This window comes from Orcinus orca, chromosome 11 (genome assembly GCF_937001465.1).
Source record: "Orcinus orca chromosome 11, mOrcOrc1.1, whole genome shotgun sequence".
Taxonomy (NCBI): Eukaryota; Metazoa; Chordata; class Mammalia; order Artiodactyla; family Delphinidae; genus Orcinus; species Orcinus orca.
In genome coordinates, this window is record NC_064569.1 from 77,312,023 (window position 1) to 77,332,087 (window position 20,065).

A 20,065-nucleotide genomic window follows, 5' to 3' on the forward strand; every position below is an offset into this window, starting at 1 on the left:
GGCACGTGGGCTTCTGTAGTTGTAGTGCACAGGCTCAGTAGTTGTGGTGCGCAGGCTCTAGAGCTCAGGCTCAATAGTTGTGGCGCATGCGCTTAGTTGCTCCGCGGCATGTGGGATCTTCCCAGACCAGGGCTTGAACCCGTGTCCCCTGCATTGGCAGGCAGATTCTTAACCACTGCACCACCAGGGAAGCCCAAGACCTTATCTCTTGTATTTCAGAAAATTTGAATTTTTCTTTTCTTGCCATTGCATTAAACTGCCTATTTTAGCGAAAAGGGGATGATAGTTGTCTTATGGTCAGACACTGAATGCAACTTAATAACAAGGAAAAATACAAACTGCAAATTGAAAAATTGAGCCATGTAATATAAATATTTGAAAATGAGAGAGAAGAAAAAAATTTAAAGTATTTAAGAAGCAGTATAGAATAGTGGTTAAAAGAGTAATTCCTATAGCTAAGCTACTTGAGTTACTAGCTGGACAAGTTACTTAACTTTAGATGTAAAGTGGAAATAACATTTTCTGCCTTATGAGGTTGTTGTGATGTTTAAGTAAATATATAAAAGATGTATGAAATAGTGGCTGACACATATTATTTACCATTACAATTACCTCTTATTTGCCATACACAGGGGTAGCCTATTTACATATATAATTCCATTCAATTGTCAAATGAATGTGAGATACATGGACATAAGGAAACTGAGGCTCAGAGAGGTTAAGAAACTTGCCCGAGGTCACACAGCTAGCATGCAACAAAGCCAAGATTTAAGTACTAATCTCAGTACAAAGCCACTGTTCTCTTGATTACCCAATTTTAAAATAACAAGTGGATACTGGGCATATACCCTGAGAAAACCATAACTCACAAAGAGACATGTACCACAATGTTCATTGCAGCATTATTTACAATAGCCAGGACATGAAACCAATCTAAATGTCCATTGATGGATAAAGAAGATATTGCACACATATACAATGGAATATTACTCAGCCATAAAAAGAAACAAAATTGAGTTATCTGTAGTGAGGTGGATGGACCTACAGTCTATCACACAGAGTGAAGTAAGTCAGAAAGAGAAAAACAAATACTGTATGCTAACGCATATACATGCAATCTAAAAAAAAAAAAACATGGTACTGATGAACCTAGTTGCAGGGCAGGAATAAAGAGGTAGAAATAGAGAACAGACTTGAGGACATGGGGTGGGGGAAGGGTAAGCTGGGACGAAGTGACAGTAGCACCGACATATATACACTACCGAATGTAAAATAGTTGGCTGGTGGGAAGCAGCAGCATAGCGCAGGGAGATCGGCTCAGTGCTTTGCGATGACCTAGAGGGGTGGGATAGGCACGGTGGGAGGGAGGCTCAAGAGGGAGGGGATATGGGGACATGTGTATGCATATGGCTGATTCACCTTGTTGTGCAACGGAAACTAACACAGTATTGAGAAGCAATTATACTCCAATAAAGATCTATTTAAAAAAATAAATAAATAAAGTCACGGGGATGTAATGTACAGCACAGGAAATAGTCAATAACACTGCAATAACTTTGTATGGTGACAGATGGTTACTAGACTTAGTGTGGTGATCAATCTGTAACGCAGATAAATCAAATCACTATGTTGTACACCTGGAACTAATATATATTGTACGTCAATTATACTTCAATAAAAAAAGAATACATCTTTTAAAAAAATAAAATAAAATAAAAGTGGAAAGTACACAGGTGGCCAGGTAGTAGCTCTTCAGGAAGGAGACAGAATCACGGCTATGGTCACTGCTTCTGTGGAGTTGGGGGGTGAGTGTCAGGAGAGGTTTAGACTGGTGCATTTGGTGGAGAGTACAGAACCTTTTGTTTCGTTACAGACCTCACCCAAACATCTGCCAACCAGGTTAGGACCTTACTTTCTTGTTACCTCTCTAAATAAATCCCCAGAAGGTGGAAAGCCCTGATCCCGGGCTCTGCCTGACTCTCCATCGTTAAGGCAATATAAGGCAGGGTTGACGCGCCAGCATTGGGTGTGTTCTAACAGTAGCCCAAGGACTCTGTCCTTGACTCACAACTGTCTACTCAGCATTTCCACTTGGATATCTAATACACATCTCAGACTTAACAAGTCCAGAACAGGATTTTATCCCCAAAACTGGCTTTACCTCTAGTGGCCCTAGTTCAATAGATGACAACTCCATTCTTCCAGTTGAGGAGACCTAAAGACGTGGAGTTGTCCTTCATGTATCTCTTTCTCGTGCCTCTGATATCCAATCCATTGGCCATCCCTCATCCAATCCTGATGGTCCTACCTGCAAAATACAACCAGAATCAGACCACCTCCCTCCATCTCCACCCCTACCATCCTGGTCCATGCATCTCATCTTCATCAGGATCACTGCAGTAGACTCGTAGCTGATCTCCCTGCTTCCACCCTTGCCTCCTGCCATGGTGTAGTCTTCACACAGCAGCCAGAGTACTTTTGTTAAACATGCCACAAATCACCGCACTCCTCTGCTCAAACTCCTCCAGAGTCTTTCATCTTGGAGAGCCTGAAAAGCCCGTCATGATCCACAGCTCTCCCCCAGCTCTCTTGGACCTCCCCTCACACCACTAACCCCAGCTCCCTCTCCCTTAACCCGCCTTATTTTTTCCACAGCATTTATCCTTTCCTGATGTGCTCTATTCATCTATTTGCTTACTGTCTCTACCCTCTAGAAGGGAAGATCCATGTGGATAGGGATTTTGTCTGTATTACTGACTGCTATTTCTGTATCCTCAGGGCCTAGAAGACGATGTACACACAGCAGGTGCACAATAAATATTTGGCGAATGAGTGAACAGAGAGAGCCTTGTGTCGGCTGAACAGGACACCTCTGCTGACTGCTTCAGCTTCCCTACCCTAAAATCAGCCTTTGAGAGGACTCTCCATTCTGCATTCTTTTCCACCTTAGGAGTCAAAACTCCAGGATGATCCTGAACAAATCTTTTCTGGCTGGCGTGCTTCTGTGTTTTGTAGCTCTGCCCAGTTGGGTTGGGCAGAACAGACTGATGGACAAAGCCACGTGCAAGGCTCCCGGCAGGTCTCCAGCTCGCCATGTGCTCTCAATGGAAACATGTCTGGGGACACTATTCTAAAGGCTCCAAACCAACGCAGCAAATGATGAAAACCTCATCGCTCAAGCAGAGAAGAAAACAAATCCATCCACCCCGATGCCCACTTGCATGGAAACTCTGCATTTGTTCAAAGGGCCAGTACTGGCAATACTTTCGGCTTTTATGACCCTCTTTTGTCGTTCCAGGGATTGTGTTTGGCACATGCTGGGAGGAGGTGGCCTTTCAAATTGAATGCACCAAGCAGGAAGCTTTCCAAAGACCAAATTAATTACCTTCAGCAGCATCTGAACAATTATTATTTTGTGAGGAGTTTGCCAGTCAGAGACTTTGGCACATCCATTAGGGACCCTGAAACTAAGCCAAGGACTCAGCCTCTCACTGCAGAAATCCCTTCACCCTCCCCAAATAAGCAAGGCTATTAGAGAAGGGCTTTGCTGACCCAGGTGGGAGGCCTCACCCAATCCTCTGGCTTCTGCGGCATCTCCTAACAGCTGAAGTGTTGCCTACAGAAGCCTAGCACAAACACTGAACACTGTAAGGGTTGAACACTAGAATATGCAGCATCTAAATGTTCAAGTATCTCTTCCTAAAAGGATTCAGGTATATCCAATCGTACTGTGTTAATTAATCATTTCTCCAGAATTACACTGGCAAAACTATCAATAAGGCTAGAGTGCCTCTTAATGGGTCCCAGGTTCAAGTACGCACATTCTACTCACATGAAGAGGACAACGTACCAGTGGAAATGCCTGAACTCTGTGGTTTTTCTGACACTTGGATCAGCCAGGTCCCCTCTAGGATTCCTGAACATTCAACCAGCCCAAATGTCTAGTTCATCTTTTAGGTATATTTATGGACATGGACACCATACTTTAACTTGTCAGCCATTTTAAGATGCACCGTTATTTTATGTAAAGCTAAGAAAGAAAATGATTCTGTAAACTAAATTAGAACAAGCCATTGATTATAGGTTGGGTCCCGATCAGAGATAAGTTGTAAAAAATTGTGTATCTTACAATCATGTGTGTGTGTGCGTGCATGTGTAGGGGGAAAGAAAAAGATGTAGTTGGGGGAAAAAAAACTCATGTAAGTAGTTTGGAGCAGTTTTGATATTTAATATTTTCACCATTTCTAAAATTAAAGAAAATTACTATATTGCTTGCAAAATTCTACTTGGGGATTTTAATAGAATTTTTAAAATTATGAACTGTATGAAGTTATTTCTATTTTAGACTCTGCTGATCAGGCACTGAGTTCTCTAACATGAAAATGAATTATGTAGTTGCTCTTTCTGCTGGCTCTTCTTGCAAAGGGCCAAACCAGGTTCAGTGTTGCTGCCTCAGCAGAGCACATAGGATTAAGTAATGTGGCAAATGGCCACCATTCTAAGATCTGGAGTTCACTCATGCACTCACTCACTCTTTCATGACTGCCTTCCAACCTCCGGTCAGTGGTAATTCTCTGAGTTTATCACTAATTTCTCATTTGCAGAATGAGAGGCTAGAACTAGATTGATTTCTAAGCACCCTTTCTGCTTTCACATTCAGCTTTATACTAATTCCAGTTTGACTTTATTTTTTTATTATTTATTTATTTAAAGGAGATGTTGGGGGTAGGAGTTTATTAATTAATTAATTTATTTTTGCTGTGTTGGGCCTTCGTTTCTATGCGAGGGCTTTCTCTAGTTGTGGCAAGTAGGGGCCACTCTTCATCGTGGTGCGCGGGGCTCTCACTATCGTGGCCTCTCTTGTTGCGGAGCACAGGCTCCAGACGTGCAGGCTCAGTAGTTGTGGCTCAAGGTCCTAGTTGCCCCGTGGCATGTGGGATCCTCCCAGACCAGGGCTCGAACCTGTGTCCCCTGCATTAGCAGGCAGATTCTCAACCACTGCGCCACCAGGAAATGGAAATAAAAACAAAAATAAACAAATGGGACCTAATTAAACTTAAAAGCTTTTGCACAGCAAAGGAAACCATAAACAAAACAAAAAGACAACCCACAGAATGGGAGAAAATGTTTGCAAATGCTGCAACCTGACAAGCGATTAATCTCCAAAATATACAAACAGTTCATGCAGCTCAATATCAAAAAAACAAATAACCCAATCCAAAAATGGGCAGAAGATCCAAACAGACATTTCTCCAAAGAAGACATGCAGATGGCCAAAAAGCATGAAAAGATGCTCAACATCGCTCATTATTAGAGAAATGCAAATCAAAACTATGATGAGGTTATCACCTCACACCAGTTAGAATGGCCATCATCAAAAAGCCTACAAACAGGGACTTCCCTGGTGGCGCAGTGGTTAAGAACCCACCTGCCAATGCAGGGGACATTGGTTAGATCCCTGGTCTGGGAAGATCTCACATGCCGTGGAGCAACTAAGCCCGTGTGCCACAACTACTGAGCCTGCACTCTAGACCCTGTGAGCCACAAGAGCTGAAGCCCACGCATCTAGAGCCCGTGATCTGCAAGAAGAGAAGCCACCACAATGAGAAGCCTGCACAGCACAACGAAGAGTAGCCCCTGCTCACCACAACTAGAGAAAGCCCACGCACAGCAACGAAGACCCAACGCAGCCAAAAATAAATAAATAATTTAATTTTAGAAAAAGAATGCTTTAAAAAAAAAAAGGAATGCTTTAAAAAAAAAAGTCTGCAAACAATAAATGCTGGGAGGGTGTAGAGAAAAGGGAACCCTCCTACACTGTTGGTGGGAATGTAAATTGGTACAGCCACTATGGAGAACAGTATGGAGGTTCCTTAAAAAACTACAGAGTTACCATATGATTCAGCAATCCCACTCCTGAGCATATATCCAGAGAAAACCATAATTTGAAAAAGATACATGCACCCCAATATTGACTGCAGCACTATTTACAATAGCCAAGAAATGGAAGCAACCTAAATGTCCATTGACAGATGAGTGGATAAAGAAGATGTGGCACATATATACAATGGAATATTACTCAGCCATAAAAAGGAATGGGGCTTCCCTGGTGGCACAGTGGTTGAGAGTCTGCCTGCCGATGCAGGGGACGCGGGTTTGTGCCCCGGTCCGGGAAGATCCCACATGCTGCGGAGCGGCTGGGCCCGTGAGCCATGGCTGCTGAGCCCGTGCATCCGGAGCCTGTGCTCCGCAAGGGGAGAGGCCACAGCAGTGAGAGGCCTGCGTACTGCAAAAAAAAAAAAAAAAAGGAATGAAACAATGCCATTTGTAGCTACATGGGTGGACCTAGAAATTATCACACTAAGTGAAGTAAGTTAGACAGAGAAAGACAAATATCATATGATACCATTTATATGTGGAATCTATAAAATGATACAAGTGAACTTATTTACAAAACAGAAACAGACTCACAGACTTAGAGAACAAATTTATGGTTACCGAAGGGGAAAGGTGGGGGGAAGGGATAAATTAGGAGGTTGGGATTAACATATACACACTAATATATATAAAACAGATAATCAACAAGGACCTGCTGCCTAGCACAGGGAACTCTACTCAATACTCTGTAATAACCTATATGGGAAAAGAATCTGAAAAAGAATCAATATATGTATATGTATAACTGAATCAATTTGCTGTACACCTGAAACTGAGACAACATTGTAAATCAACTATACTCCAATATAAAATTTTTAAAGCTTTAAATAATTTAAAAGATAAAGTAAAAAATAAACAAAACAATAGCAGACAATATAAGACAACAGAGGAGACAAAAGTGTGACAAGACGGATCTCCCTTCCTTCCCAGTTTTCCTGCTCTTCTTGGCCTGCACGTGGATGTTTAGAAAGTGCACAGAGGCATCTGGGTTCCGAGCAGCCCCCCAGCCCCACTCACTCTTGTGCACTCTGCAGCTCGCTCGGAGCTATAAAACTGTAAAGAGAAGAAGCAGGTAACTTTCCTGGCCCTTTTCGGCCAAAGAGGGGACAGATTATCGTCTCACTTCTGTACCGAGTCTTGAGCTGACAAAGCATTCCTCAAATGTCTCCAAGCCACAGCTGGAGGCTCTCCCTTCCTATATGTACCCTGGCTGGAAGTTTCAGTCTCTCTTTGAACTCAAACAGCTGCAAATCTTCTCACCGTAAAGGCCAGCCACCTTGCCCTGGTATGTGGAAGGACATAGGGCTTGGAGGCACCTTGCAGAGGTGACTGTGCTGGATATTCTCTATTGGTTCCACACCATCTTCTGCCCTCCTCCACCTGCTCTGGGCCCTGAAGGCTGCTCTCTGGGGCTGCATCACCCAGGCTCCCTCACCCTGTTAGACCCAGGCAGCTGCTTGCAGAAGATAGGAGGGCAGGAAGATGGAGAGCCTGGTGTCTTCAGTCTCTGGCCCCTCTCTCTCCCTTGGGTCTAGGGCTGGTAGCAGCTGCCTTCTGTTGCTAGTTTCTGGATGTCTCACCATCCCTTTACGGTTCCCTGAATCTTTCCCAAACCTTTGAAAATCATCTCTCTGTTAATTCCTCTGTGTTTTGTTTTGTTTTTTTTTAAATTTTAGCTGCACTGGGTCTTCGTTGTGGTGCACGGGCTTCTCTAGCTGTGGCGCAAGAGCTTATTTGCCCCGCGGCATGTGGGATCTTATTTCCCCAACCAGGGATCAAATCCGCGTCACCTGCATTGGAAGGTGGATTCTTAACCACTAGACCACCAGGCAAGTCCCCATCTCTCCATTAATTCCTTTTCACTTAAATTCTTGTGAGTCATCTGTTTGACATCTGTCATCTGTTTCTGCTAGGACAGCTAACAGCCTTCAAAGCTAGCTACTCACAGCTACAGCAGCCTTCAAAGATTCATGCCAAAAGGGGTAGGCAGACAACAAGCTCTACCTACCCCAATATCCAGCTTCCTTCTCCCTTAATAAAGAAACACTTTATTTGTAGCTGGGCATGTGGCTATTCTTAATGAAGATCTAGTTTCCCAGACTCCACTGCAATGAGTTATGACCACATGACTCAGTTCTGCCTGCTAAGATGTAAGCATAAGTAAAATACCGCAGTTTCCGGGAAACCTTAAAAGATAGCTAGATCATGTCATTTGGACTTTTCTTCTGCATTCCTTCCTCTACTCTACTACTTAGAACATGATTATGATGGTTGGAGTTCCAGAAGCTGTCTTAGACCATGAGAATGAAGGTTACACCTTAGTTATGGTGGGATGGAAGCCTGACAGAGCTTGGGTCCCTGCATGTATAGAGCTTCCATACCAGCTTGGACTGCCTATTTCTGATCCTCTTGTATGGGCTGGCCAAAAAGATTTTTCGGGTTTTTCCATAAGATGTTACAGAAAACCCAAACGAACATTTTGGCCAACCCAATACAACCCATGCTTGCTTATGCCGTTGTTATTTTTGGCTATCTGTAAGATGTGGCTGAATTCAATCCTAACTGAAACTGGTGAGTGAGATTGGAAAAGAAGTATGGTTTAGCAGAAAGAACCCTAGACCTAAGGGCAGAAGATGCTGGTTCAACTTGCAGCTCTTCTACTAAGAGCTGTAGAGAAAATCATCTGATCTTTCTGAGACTTGATTCCCTATCCATTAAGCTGAAAAAAGAGAGCATCCACCTCACATAATCATTGAGAAGATTATATAAGATAACACATGTTTCAGTGTCCAGCACACAGCAAGCACGTGGTTTTAAGTGTATGGCTCTAGAGTTAGACTGGGAGTTGAAATCCTGCCTCCACCACTTACTAGCTGTGTGCCTTTGGGAAAGCCATTCGAATTCTCTGGGCCTCCGCTCTCTCATCTTTAAAAGTGCTTGATAAATAATACATGCTTCATAGGACTTTGAGGTTAAAATTAGCGAATTCATGTAATTATTTTATTACCTAGCACATAGTAAACGTTCATTAAATGAATAACTACTGTTATTAATATTTTCTAGTCATTATCCTCTAATCATTTTTAAATATTCTTGTGATGATTATTTTCATTTTAAGTCTTGGATTGCGTATTCCTATGACAAAAGAATGTCGTCTATATACTGTTATAGACTTCACAGATCCTAGCTCTATGCCAGACCCGGAAGTACTTGATTAAACAGCTAACAAATCATCTTGCATGTCAGCTGAAGAGGTTCAGTTCTTGAGTGGGGTTGAGAGTCCTGTTCTTAGAAACAGCCAGATTTACCAAAGAAGAATGAGATGGGGTGGGGCTGGGGAAGGAGGCTGAGAAGCTGTTGAGATTTCAGAATTAGTAGGGCATCATATAAATCAAGAGTCTCTGTTGCAGACAGCAGAATTCACTCTGGCTCGCTTAAGCAGAAATAAGTACATGAAAGAAACTAAAGAGCTCACAGAATCTTTGGCAAGACCAGAGAACCATGACTGAATGCAATGCAGTTGGAAAAAAATGCCCTACCACAACATGGAAATGTTTTAATGTAGGCCCGCAAAGAACCAAACCAAGCTTTGCAGAGAATCTGCTCTCTCTCCCTTTCTCTCTCTCTCTTTGGGCTCAGCTGCGATCTTACATCTATGCCACGTAAGTTGGCAGAAACTGTCACAAGTCTCAATCTATCTGCAAGGGAGTCTAAGAATGTACATTTTAGCTTTCTTTACAGAAAGGGGTTGGAATGTGTGTTTAGTGAGCCAACTTACAGTATCTGCCACACGAATTTTAGGGCTTTCTATGTGCCTGTGGCTTTACCAATATGACGTGTCAGAAAGACCATGATCGTGAAAAGATCATGTGCCGTGATCATGTGCCGTGAAAAGATCATGTGCCGTAAAAAAGATTTAAAGACAAATGTGGTTTCTTTCTTTTCCTTGGACAGACCAAATTTGTTCCTATCTTAGGGTCATTGCATATGTTCATTTTTTACCTGGAACTCTCTGCCCCTATATCTTCTCATGGTTCACGCCTACTCGTCTTCAAGTTCCAGCATGAATGTTGCCTCCTCAGACAGGCCTTTCCTGACCACCCCATCTACACTGTCCCATCTCACCCAGCTTCCTATCATATCATTCTTTTATTTTCTTTTTAGCATTTAGCTGCTATTTTCTTATTCTTTGTTGTTGTTGTTTTTATGGTCTGTACTCCTCTTACCTCTAAATAGAATGGAAATTCCATAAGAGCAGAGACTTTGTCTTGTTCACAGCTGTATCCCTGGAGTCCTGAAGAGTGGCTAACACATGATAATAATAGCATGGATTTTATATATATATATGGCAGTCTGGCTCTAGAGCCTGAGCTCTTAACTGCTACAGCATGCTGAACATAGCAGGTGCTCAAAAAATAATTTATGGATACATGAGTGAATGGACATCTTTTAGTCATCTCATTGACCCTCTCTGTTGTATTTAACACTGCTAATTCTCTCCTTCTCTGTCTCCTCCATGGGCTTCTCCTCCTCAATCCCCTGTCCCCCTTCTTTTACCTACCGGTGTTCTACAGAATTCCATCCTGTGTCAACTGCTCTTTTTACCACATGGTCATATTTAGAATCATGAGTCATGACCATTGGGTCATATTTAGAATCATGATTGAATGACCATATTTTATGCTGATGCGTCCCAGGTCTACCATAAATCTCTAGTGTTGATTCTCCCAGAGGGACAGAATTATATGTTCCTGGACACCACCATTTGAGCATCCTCTAGGTATCTCGAACTCAACAAACACAAAGTTGACTTCATCTGCTACACGTACAATCAAGTTAGTCTCAACCAGTCTGTGGAGAGGGTGCCATTTCATTTTCTCCCCAAAATCTGCTCTTCCCACTTCCCCAATCTCAGTCAATATCACCACCATTTAGCCAGCCTTCAAGGCCAACAATCTGGAAGTCACTTTAGAATTTTCCTCCCTCTCCTCATAGCCAATCTATGACCAACTCCTGTGGATTCTACCTCTTAAATAGTTCTTCAGTCCATCCCTCCTCTTTATTTCTGCTCCCAACAGGACTTCTGAACCTCCTTCCAAGAATATATATTGCAATAGTGTCCTAACTACTGTACCTGCCTCTGGTCTTGCTCCCTCAAATCCATTTCTGAATACCACCAGTGTGATCTAACTACAATAAAATTTTGTTTGCTCTATGCTACACTCTTTAGTGGTTCTGCCATTCACTGCCTTCAGGATAAAGTTCCTGCTTGTTAAAAATCCACCTGGAGGGACTTCCCTCATGGTCCAGTGGTTAAGAATCCATCTTCCAATGCAGGGGACGCAGGTTCGATCTCTGGTTGGGAAACTAAGATCCCACATGCCGTGGGGCAACTAAGCCCGTGTGCCACAACTAGAGAGAAGCTCACATGCCGCAACAAGGAGCTGCACGCTGTAGCAGAGGATCCTGCATGCCGCAACAAAGATCCTGTGTACTGCAACTAAGACCCAAGGCAGCCAAAAATAAAATAAATATTCTTAAAAAATCAACCTTGATCTGGCCCTTGACCACATCCCAAATCTACATAAAGCCCCTTCCCTACTCCCAACCTTCACCATCACCTATGCTTCAGAAATGGCCAGTTGGCCAGTTCACTGCATTTCCCCAGCAAAGCCCACATATAGAGCCCTGTTTTTCTCCTTGTGGAGTAGGGATAGGGGAAAGCCAGTCAACTCGCGAGTAGAGGAAACGTTATGGCAGCTTTTCAGTCCCCTAGTTTCTTCTTGAAGCCCAGCTGCAGCCCTGCCATTTCATTTCTCCAGACACTCCAAGAGCTTTATAATTCAGTCTCTTTATTCACTACTGCTGGCTCAAGTTGATGTCTGCTACTTGAAGCCAAAAGAGTTCCAACAAATGCACTGATGAACTGAAAGAAAAGGCATCTATTTACATAAGATGATTTGCATGAGAGGAAGGAAAGAGCCCCGTCACAAGAAGAGGGAGAGGACTGGGGAGGCTGGCCCGGCCAACCCCAGGGATTCATGTCTGAGCAGTGAGTGCAGCAAGAGAAGCTGCAAACAGATGATGAAGCCTCTATTTTACAAAGGCTCCCTCCTGAAGAAGCAAAGCTTTTGTGTCCAAGTGACAAAGTACCACACAGGGCAGAGCCTTCTCCCTGTTCTGTGAGGGATGCAGCCCAGCTGTGGCACATTTTGGGTTCCAGGGAACACAGAACTGCTCTGACATCCCAGGCTGGATGGCTGGGGATCACTGAAAGATGGCATTCTTGGCACAATCCTCAGAGTTATCACCATGGACACCAGCAGCATGGGTGAAGAAAGGGACCCTCCCCAAATGGCTCAGTGGGCAACAAATATCATTGTGGGGAGGTGATCAGAGCACGGGAAGAAGACGTCATGAATGCCCCTTGGTAACTGTAGTGGACAGACTGGTTTGCAATACACCCACTGGGGAATCCCAAAAATAACTGAATGAGACTTGAATGGGGGCACTCAAGGCTCTGAAACTTGAAGATGTGAGATAAATTCAGCAAAATGTGGGTTATCACCTTCCATAGGCCCCCACTGCAACCCACAGGACAGGGAAATCTGAGGAAATTGAAGTTCATGGTATTAGATCTACTTAAAAATTTTTTTAAGTGAAGGAATAAAATAACCTAGGAAAACTAAGATGGAATTACTTATGGGACTTTCCTTCAAAGCCTTGTCTAGAATTCACAAGCTGTTTATGAAATATCATCCATTAAAAGAAACAGTTTATAATTTAGTGTGCTGAGATTTCCTATAAATTCAGCAAAGTAGAAGGGGACAACAGAAAGCTTATATTCCAGGATTACAAGTCAGAAAGTCCCCTTTATATAATTAGGGTCTCTGGGTAGTTAGCCACAGAGATCTTCTCAATTATTCTTGAGCTCATTTGGGAAAGAAGTAGACCGACATTTTTATAAGCTTACTTTTAATTCTGCATTTCACATGGAGAGCTTGACCCAGTTGTGAAATGACACACTTTCCATAGCTTGGTTGGGATTAACCTGACTGAACATATAGCAAATCAATTCACCCAAGGAATGGATGTCAACCTAGGCTTAGAGAGAAATTTTCTCTCTAAAGAAAACTTTGTACTAAATTCAACTTGATACTTATACAACTTTCATGATCGCCAATTCTTTTCCATTCTTGTAAGTGATGATACTGAGTTTCAAATTGAAGCTGATGAGTTATAAAAATCTCCATTTAAAACATTCTAGGGGCTTCCCTGGTGGCGCAGTGGTTGAGAGTCTGCCTGCCGGTGCAGGGGACGTGGGTTCGTGCCCCGGTCCGGGAAGATCCCACATGCCGCGGAGCAGCTAGGCCCGCGAGCCATGGCCGCTGAGCCTGTGCTCCGCAACGGGAGAGACCACAGCAGTGAGAGGCCCACGTACCGCAAAAAAAAAAAAAAAAAAAAAAAAAAAAACCATTCTAACTATGTTTACAGATATTTTTATGACACCCAGGAGACATGAAATGCAGGATCATTAGTTCACTGGAAGATGAAGACTTGGGGAATTAAAATCCTTCTCAAACATAAATTTTCAAGTAAATGAAATCCAAAAATCAAACTTCCTATATGATAGGAATTGTTCAAAGCAATTAACAAAATATGAGATCGATATAATTTTTTCCCTATGTCATAGATGAAGAAATATAAGCATGGAGAGCTTAAGTAACTTGCCTAAGAGCTCACAGCTAGTGAGTAGCAGGGCAGGGATTTAAGGCAAACTGACTAGAGAGAACACATGTGATAACCAGCATAAATATACAGCTTCCCAGCTTCTGCTACTTCCCTTCTTTAGCTGGCATGTGTATCTTTGGGCTGTTTGGTACCAACTCTGATCCCATCTCTATGTGACCTTATCTTTCAAGCATCTAACCCCTTCTCTAGCAAGTCTCACTGGCTTAGCTTGGATTAGTGTCTTCACTGTGGGTTTTTTACTTTAACACAAACAAGCAATTCCTTAATTCTCAGCAGACACTGACTGGGTCCTGGGTGTCCTAATTTAACTCATTTCTGGTACTATCTACCTGGACATAGCATCAGATCCCACAGGTTGAGGGCTCTGTCCAAAACACTCCCTCGACCCCACCCCCAAACTTCAGATGCCAATCGCAAGTCCAGGTTGTCACCTGTGCATCTGACCTGCTAGCTAGAGATCCTCTGATCTCCTGCAACCGAATCCTTGGGTTCGATTAACTTGCTAGAGCAGCTCACATAAACATTTTACCTCCTAGATAACTGGTTTATTATGAAAGGATATAACTCAGGAACAGCCAGATGGAAGAGATTCACAGGACAAGGTATGAGGAAGGGGCTCAGGTTTTCCATGCTCTCTTGGTGCACCACTCTCCCAGCACTTCCATGTGATCACCAATCGGGAAACTCCAAATCCTGTCCTTTTGGGTTTGTTTGTTTGTTTTTGCACACCGCACAGCTTGTGGGATCTCAGTTTCCTGACCAGGGATTGGGCCACAGCAGTGAAAGCACCGAATCCTAAACGCTAGACCACCAGGGAACTTCCCCGTCCTTTGGGGGTTTTGTGGAGGCTTCGTTACATAGGCATGTCTGATGAAATCTGTGGCCATTGGCAAATAATTCAACCCCCAGTTCTTCTCCCCTCCCCAGAGGTGGAGGGGGCGTGGGGCTGAAAGTTCCAACCCACTAATTACCTGGTCTTTTCCCCTGGCAAACACCCTCCATCCTTAGGTGCTTTCCAAAAGTCACTTCATTAATATAAACTCATGTGTGGTTCAGAAGGGTTTGTTATGAGTATTAAGACACCTTTATCACTTAGGAAAGTCCAAGGGTTTTAGGAGCTCAGTGCCGGAAAGGGGCACAGGGACTGAATATATATTTCTTATTATAAATCACAAACGTCACAGTTTTCATGTTTAAGTTGTCAGGACATTAACTGGAAAACCACTCGAATGCACCTGCTACATCTCAATGAGTTCTTTACAATCAAGACTTGAGAAACAACCACAGGCAATAATATTAGGGAAGTAGAAGTGGGAGGATTACCAGTATTGATTACCTACTATGTACCAGGCACTATAAGTTCTAAATGCATTACCTCATTTATCTTTGTAACAACACAACTAAATGAGGTCAAAGACTATCAAAGGGTCAGTCAGAACAATCAACAGTGTTAAAGAACAATGACAATACGAGATATTAGAAGACCGCAACAGCCTAAGAGGATTGAGCACAGAAAGATGGTCCATGGGAAAAGCCTCAGAAAAATGGATTTAAATTTTTCTTAATTTATATTTTGAATGGGTATTATATGCAAAATTCAAAAGGTACATAAGAGGGTTTTTTGTTTGTTTGTTTTATATAGTCAAAATAGTTTATCGATTGGGACCATAAGCTTTTCTTTCATAAGAGTTTTGTAATGGACATTTTTCATTTGTGTCTGCCCCACATCTTTTCTTTGTAGTTCTTCTATATTATGAATTCTCCTTTCCACAGATAGAGACAAACAAAGACAACACATATCCTAAAACCCTTTGCTGCTAGGATATAGACATGTGACTCTATTCCAACAAACCCCAAACTTAAGCAAGACTTGGGATACAGGTGAAAACTTACACACACACTATTCTCCTAGTAAGTATGGCCCTGGGGCATTTGCTTTTCTGCAGGAACTGCAATGGGGATACTGGTGCTCAGTGCAGGTTTTATAGATGTTGAGCATCCCTTGGCAGCCACAGCAGGATTTCTGCTAGAACACCCCTGTGGTGTGTTTGGACATTTGTGATGTAGTTGGACACGTTTCCTGGCTGCTTTGCTTCTGACTGTATGACATGCAGGCTTTGTTTGTCGGCCCTCCCAGAAATTCTAGTTAATACTGTGCAATAATTTTTTACTGAAACTAGCTGGAATGGATTCTTTCTTTGAAACAGGTCCCAAGGTATTGGGAATCTGGGATGGACTAGGTGACCTGGTTGGATAAGAAAAGAGTAGGGATGCGATACAGGTAAAACACTGGCACCCGGTAGTAAAAGAGTCATGAAAACTATTGCAATACAAGTTAGGATGATACTGTTTCTTCCTTAGTTTAGGGAGATGCATCAATAGATTATATCTCAGGATGCCAAAATAAGAGTGAGCCCAGCCCCAGACCTCAACCTCCCCCGTTACGCAGAATTTACAGGGCAGGAAGAAGAACCTGCCCTACATCTCCTGGGCTTCTCAAAGAAATCAAGGATGTAAAAGGGGGTCAGAGAGATGATTTGGAGAAAATGATTGAGGAGATCTTTTTTGAAGAGGCTTCTGCTCTGCTTTAAGTCCTCTCTCCTTTGGACAAAGCGGGGGTGCGGGGCGGGGTGCTAGGTGCTATCTCCCAACCTCAAGCCTAGTGAGAGAATTTCCAGTAGACCACAGGGTAAGTTATGAAATGAAGCCCCCTGCAGCTGGAAGGCATAGAGGACCAGGGTCTGACTACTGACCAAGAAAGCACAATCAAGTCATGGACTGAAGTCTAACTCCTCCATCAAAATACAGAATGTTTAGAAGGGTTAAGTGCTCTGGAGATACAGGACCCAGGAGGGCTGCTACATTGCAATCATCAGGCACTCCCGGAGTTTGCTGGCGCAGGGGATGAGATTTCCCGTAACTACATGTGGGTTAAAAAGGAGAAAGCCTTGGATCCTAATGATAGGTCTTTTTAGAAGGACGTTGGCAATAAAAGCTGAGCGTGCACTGCTGGATATCCAGGGGCTGAGGAAAGAGTTGAAAGGAACCATCCAGAATAGAGATACATCCACTGGAATCGAGGGAACTGCCGGAGAGGCGGCCTGTAGGGGGCGTCCGAAATTCCTATGCAACTGCCCTGAGAGACGAATCAGCTTGAGCATCCTACAGGCCCCCCAGGGGTCACCAGCTTTAATCATCTGCAAGGCCCAGAGAACACGAAGCCACCAGATCAAGTCATAACTCACTCGCCTCTTTCCCTCTCATCTCTACCCTACCTTCAACCTGAGAGAAAAAGAAAATGACAGCTAGCACGTAGAGGTGAAGGTAGTCAGGGAGAGCAAGAAAGGCCAGAGAAGCTGTCCGAAGTTCCATCCGGGGGTAGAGGAAGACCTTCTTCTCCTTCAACCCTGAATGAAGTTGAAAGAGTTGGTGGTAAATATAAAATTGCATTTTGATTATATCATGAGTTGTGTTTATATTAGTCCATGGCTCCCAGTGGCAAAACACCAAAATGATCAACTATAGTCGCACAGAATGAAATGCCAGTGAAAGCAAGGCTCTGGCAGGTGGAGAAGGAAGGAATAAAAAGGCTCTGAGGTGAGTCATTCCAGTTAACTGCACGATAAAATTTAAAGAAAAAAAGTCACAAGCTTAGGTGTTTACATTCTCACTTCAGAGCACGGTCAGTGAATGAGAAAGGTTCTGTGGCTTCCCTAAAATACTCTTGTATTTCTTGCAGGCACTGAGCGAATGCAGCTGCAAAGTCGGAGGCAGAGACGGAGTCTGAAGATCGATGAATTACAGAACAGATTGAGTTCAAGTCTCACCAGGTCTTTCAGGGCATTTATCGAGAAAAAGTGGCTCTTCCCCTGAGTACTGGAATGGACATATTTTGGAGGTGTCAGACAGCCCCAAGAATCTAAAGCCCTGGAACTCACAGAGCTTCCTGGACCAACAAAAGCAGCCCCTCCTCCCATTCTGACGAGGCTGGTCCTGTGCTGTTCAAAGACACCAGCTTCACTCGCTGGTCACCTTGCAAGGGGATGTCCTCATGGCCCACCCCTTCCTCTGTTCATCGACTCCAGACCCAAAGCTAGAGGCTGATTCTAGCACGCCCTGAAATCAAAATCAGACCTAGGAAGAGAAGGCAGACACACCAAAAGCCTTGCAGGATTATGGGAAAGTATTCTGAGAGTGTTAGGAAGAGAAGGTCAGAATTTTAGATTGGATCAAGCTCATCTTACAGGTGCCCTCACCGAAAATGCTGGATACAACGTGCTAGATTAAACAACGGGAAGAGGCGTCCACTTCTTGACTGGTTGTCTGAGACTGAGTCTCAGCGGCGGCCTGTGCATGTGAGGTTCAGATGCCATACATTCCTTGATGGAGCATACAGAAGGGAATCCAAAGACTTACAGAGACAGGAATATGACAGTGGATTTATAATAGCTTTTAAAACTACTCACCCAGTTTCAGAAGAAAAATCCACTGATGAGAAGAGCATGAGCATGCCTGAAAAGTACTTGCCTTCTGTAGGCCAGGGATGATAGCAGGAGATGCCTCCATGGGAAAAGGCTTCCTGAAGGAGTAGATGTCAGCTTTAACCTTCACAGTGGGTCCACATTCCTGAAATAGGCAGAAGGCTTGGGTGTGATTCTCAGAAGGATTTGATTCTTAGGGATGGTGGAGAGTGCATAATAGATTGTAGGGTCTTTGGGGCTGAAATACATGGATACCAAAGTGTGACTAAATTTCTATAACAACAACAATAACAAAATCTAAGTCTGGGGAACAGGGTCTGATTTTTATCATGAAGATAGAGAGTCACAGTCCTTTACCCAATTCCCAGACCCAAGTCACTTAAAAGACCCTTGGAAAAAAGGGACACAAGATACTCTTTAGGAGTAACCCAGCAGGGGCAACACAGGTGTACACCAAGGTCCCCCTCCTCCAGCAGGGGCACCGCGGGTGTACACCACAGGTGTACACCAAGGTCCCCCTCCTCCAGCAGGGGCACCGCGGGTATACACCAAGGTCCCCCTCCTCCAGCAGGGGCACCGCGGGTGTACACCAAGGTCCCCCTCCTCCAGCAGGGGCACCGCGGGTGTACACCAAGGTCCCCCTCCTCCAGCAGGGGCACGGCGGGTGTACACCAAGGTCCCCCTCCTCCAGCTGGGGCACGGTGGGTGTACACCAATGTCTTCCTCCTTCCCTTTAACAAATGCACTTGGAGCCACATACTAGGGTAACTGGGCCCTGGGAAAAGGGCTTGCATTGGTCTTTCAGGATTTTTATTATTATTCCCAGCTGATGCTAAGATCTGGAGGCTCTAAATGCCATTTGCGGTTCTCTGGTTGGTGTAAGGGAGTTTATGGAATACAGGTGCTAGTGGGGCTCACCCACAGCAGGACCATTTATAGTGGATCCTAGTGGATCCTTGAATCCCCTCTATAGTTATTTCCTCAGTTCTTGAGTGCTTAGTTGTAGCCAAAGTACGGACAGAATAGACATACTGGGTCCCTGACCAGTGATGTGTTACAATGGTAGGAAGGGTCAAGTCAGGGGGTTAAATACACAGAAGTTGAAGTCAGACAACACGGGTTCAAATCTCAGTTACTGCTGAAGACCTTATGCAAGCTTCTTATATTCTCTTTGGCTCAATTTCCCCCATTTGTAAAATGATAGTCCTTACTTATAGCATTATTATAAAGATGAAATGAGTTAACATGTATGTACAGTGCCTGGAAAATAGTGTTTGCTATTATTACCTTCCCTGTTTTATCAAGTATATATTTATGCAGTTAACTGATTGTCTATTTTATTTCCTTCTGCTTTTCTCCTACTATGTTATATAGACTGTATTAATGATGGTTAATCTTAAAACTTAGTCCAGAGATTATAGAATAACAAGATGGGCTTGTTACTAAACTTGAGGAGGCATGCTCATTTCTCAGAAATCCTGGACTTGGAGTCAGATTCAGGGACTGCTAAGACTTTAGGGCTCTCCTTTTGGAGAGAGGGTGAGCATGTCCTCGCTTTTTTTGGAGGGGTGGGGGGGCTCATCGCGTGGCATGCGGGATCTCAGTTCCCTGACCAAGGATCGAACCCACGCTTCCTGCAATGGAAGCATGGAGTCTTAACCACTGGACCCCCAGGGAAGTCCCTGTCCTCACTTTTATAAGGAATGGTGGCATTATCTCAGGCTATGAGAAACTTCATGGCTTAAAGGTAGATTTTCTATGGATGCTTTGCTGAAAAAATATTATGACTATAGTGAATGTTCAATAATATTCATGTATAGGTATCCAGTTAGTTCTACTGAATTCTGATGGTAGTATTAAAATACAGAGTTCATGTAATAGTTACTTGTTTAATG

General features: G+C 43.5%; 1 long non-coding RNA gene across 1 annotated transcript in view; it reads right to left on the bottom strand.

Moving 5' to 3' along the window:
- The window catches only part of LOC117201157 (uncharacterized), a 40,819-nt gene that overhangs the window by 15,117 nt on the left and 5,637 nt on the right, over positions 1–20,065 (bottom strand). Inside the window, exon 2 of the long non-coding RNA XR_004483125.2 lies at positions 18,156–18,315. This is a non-coding gene — a long non-coding RNA (uncharacterized LOC117201157). The remainder of the gene's footprint in view (positions 1–18,155; positions 18,316–20,065) is intronic.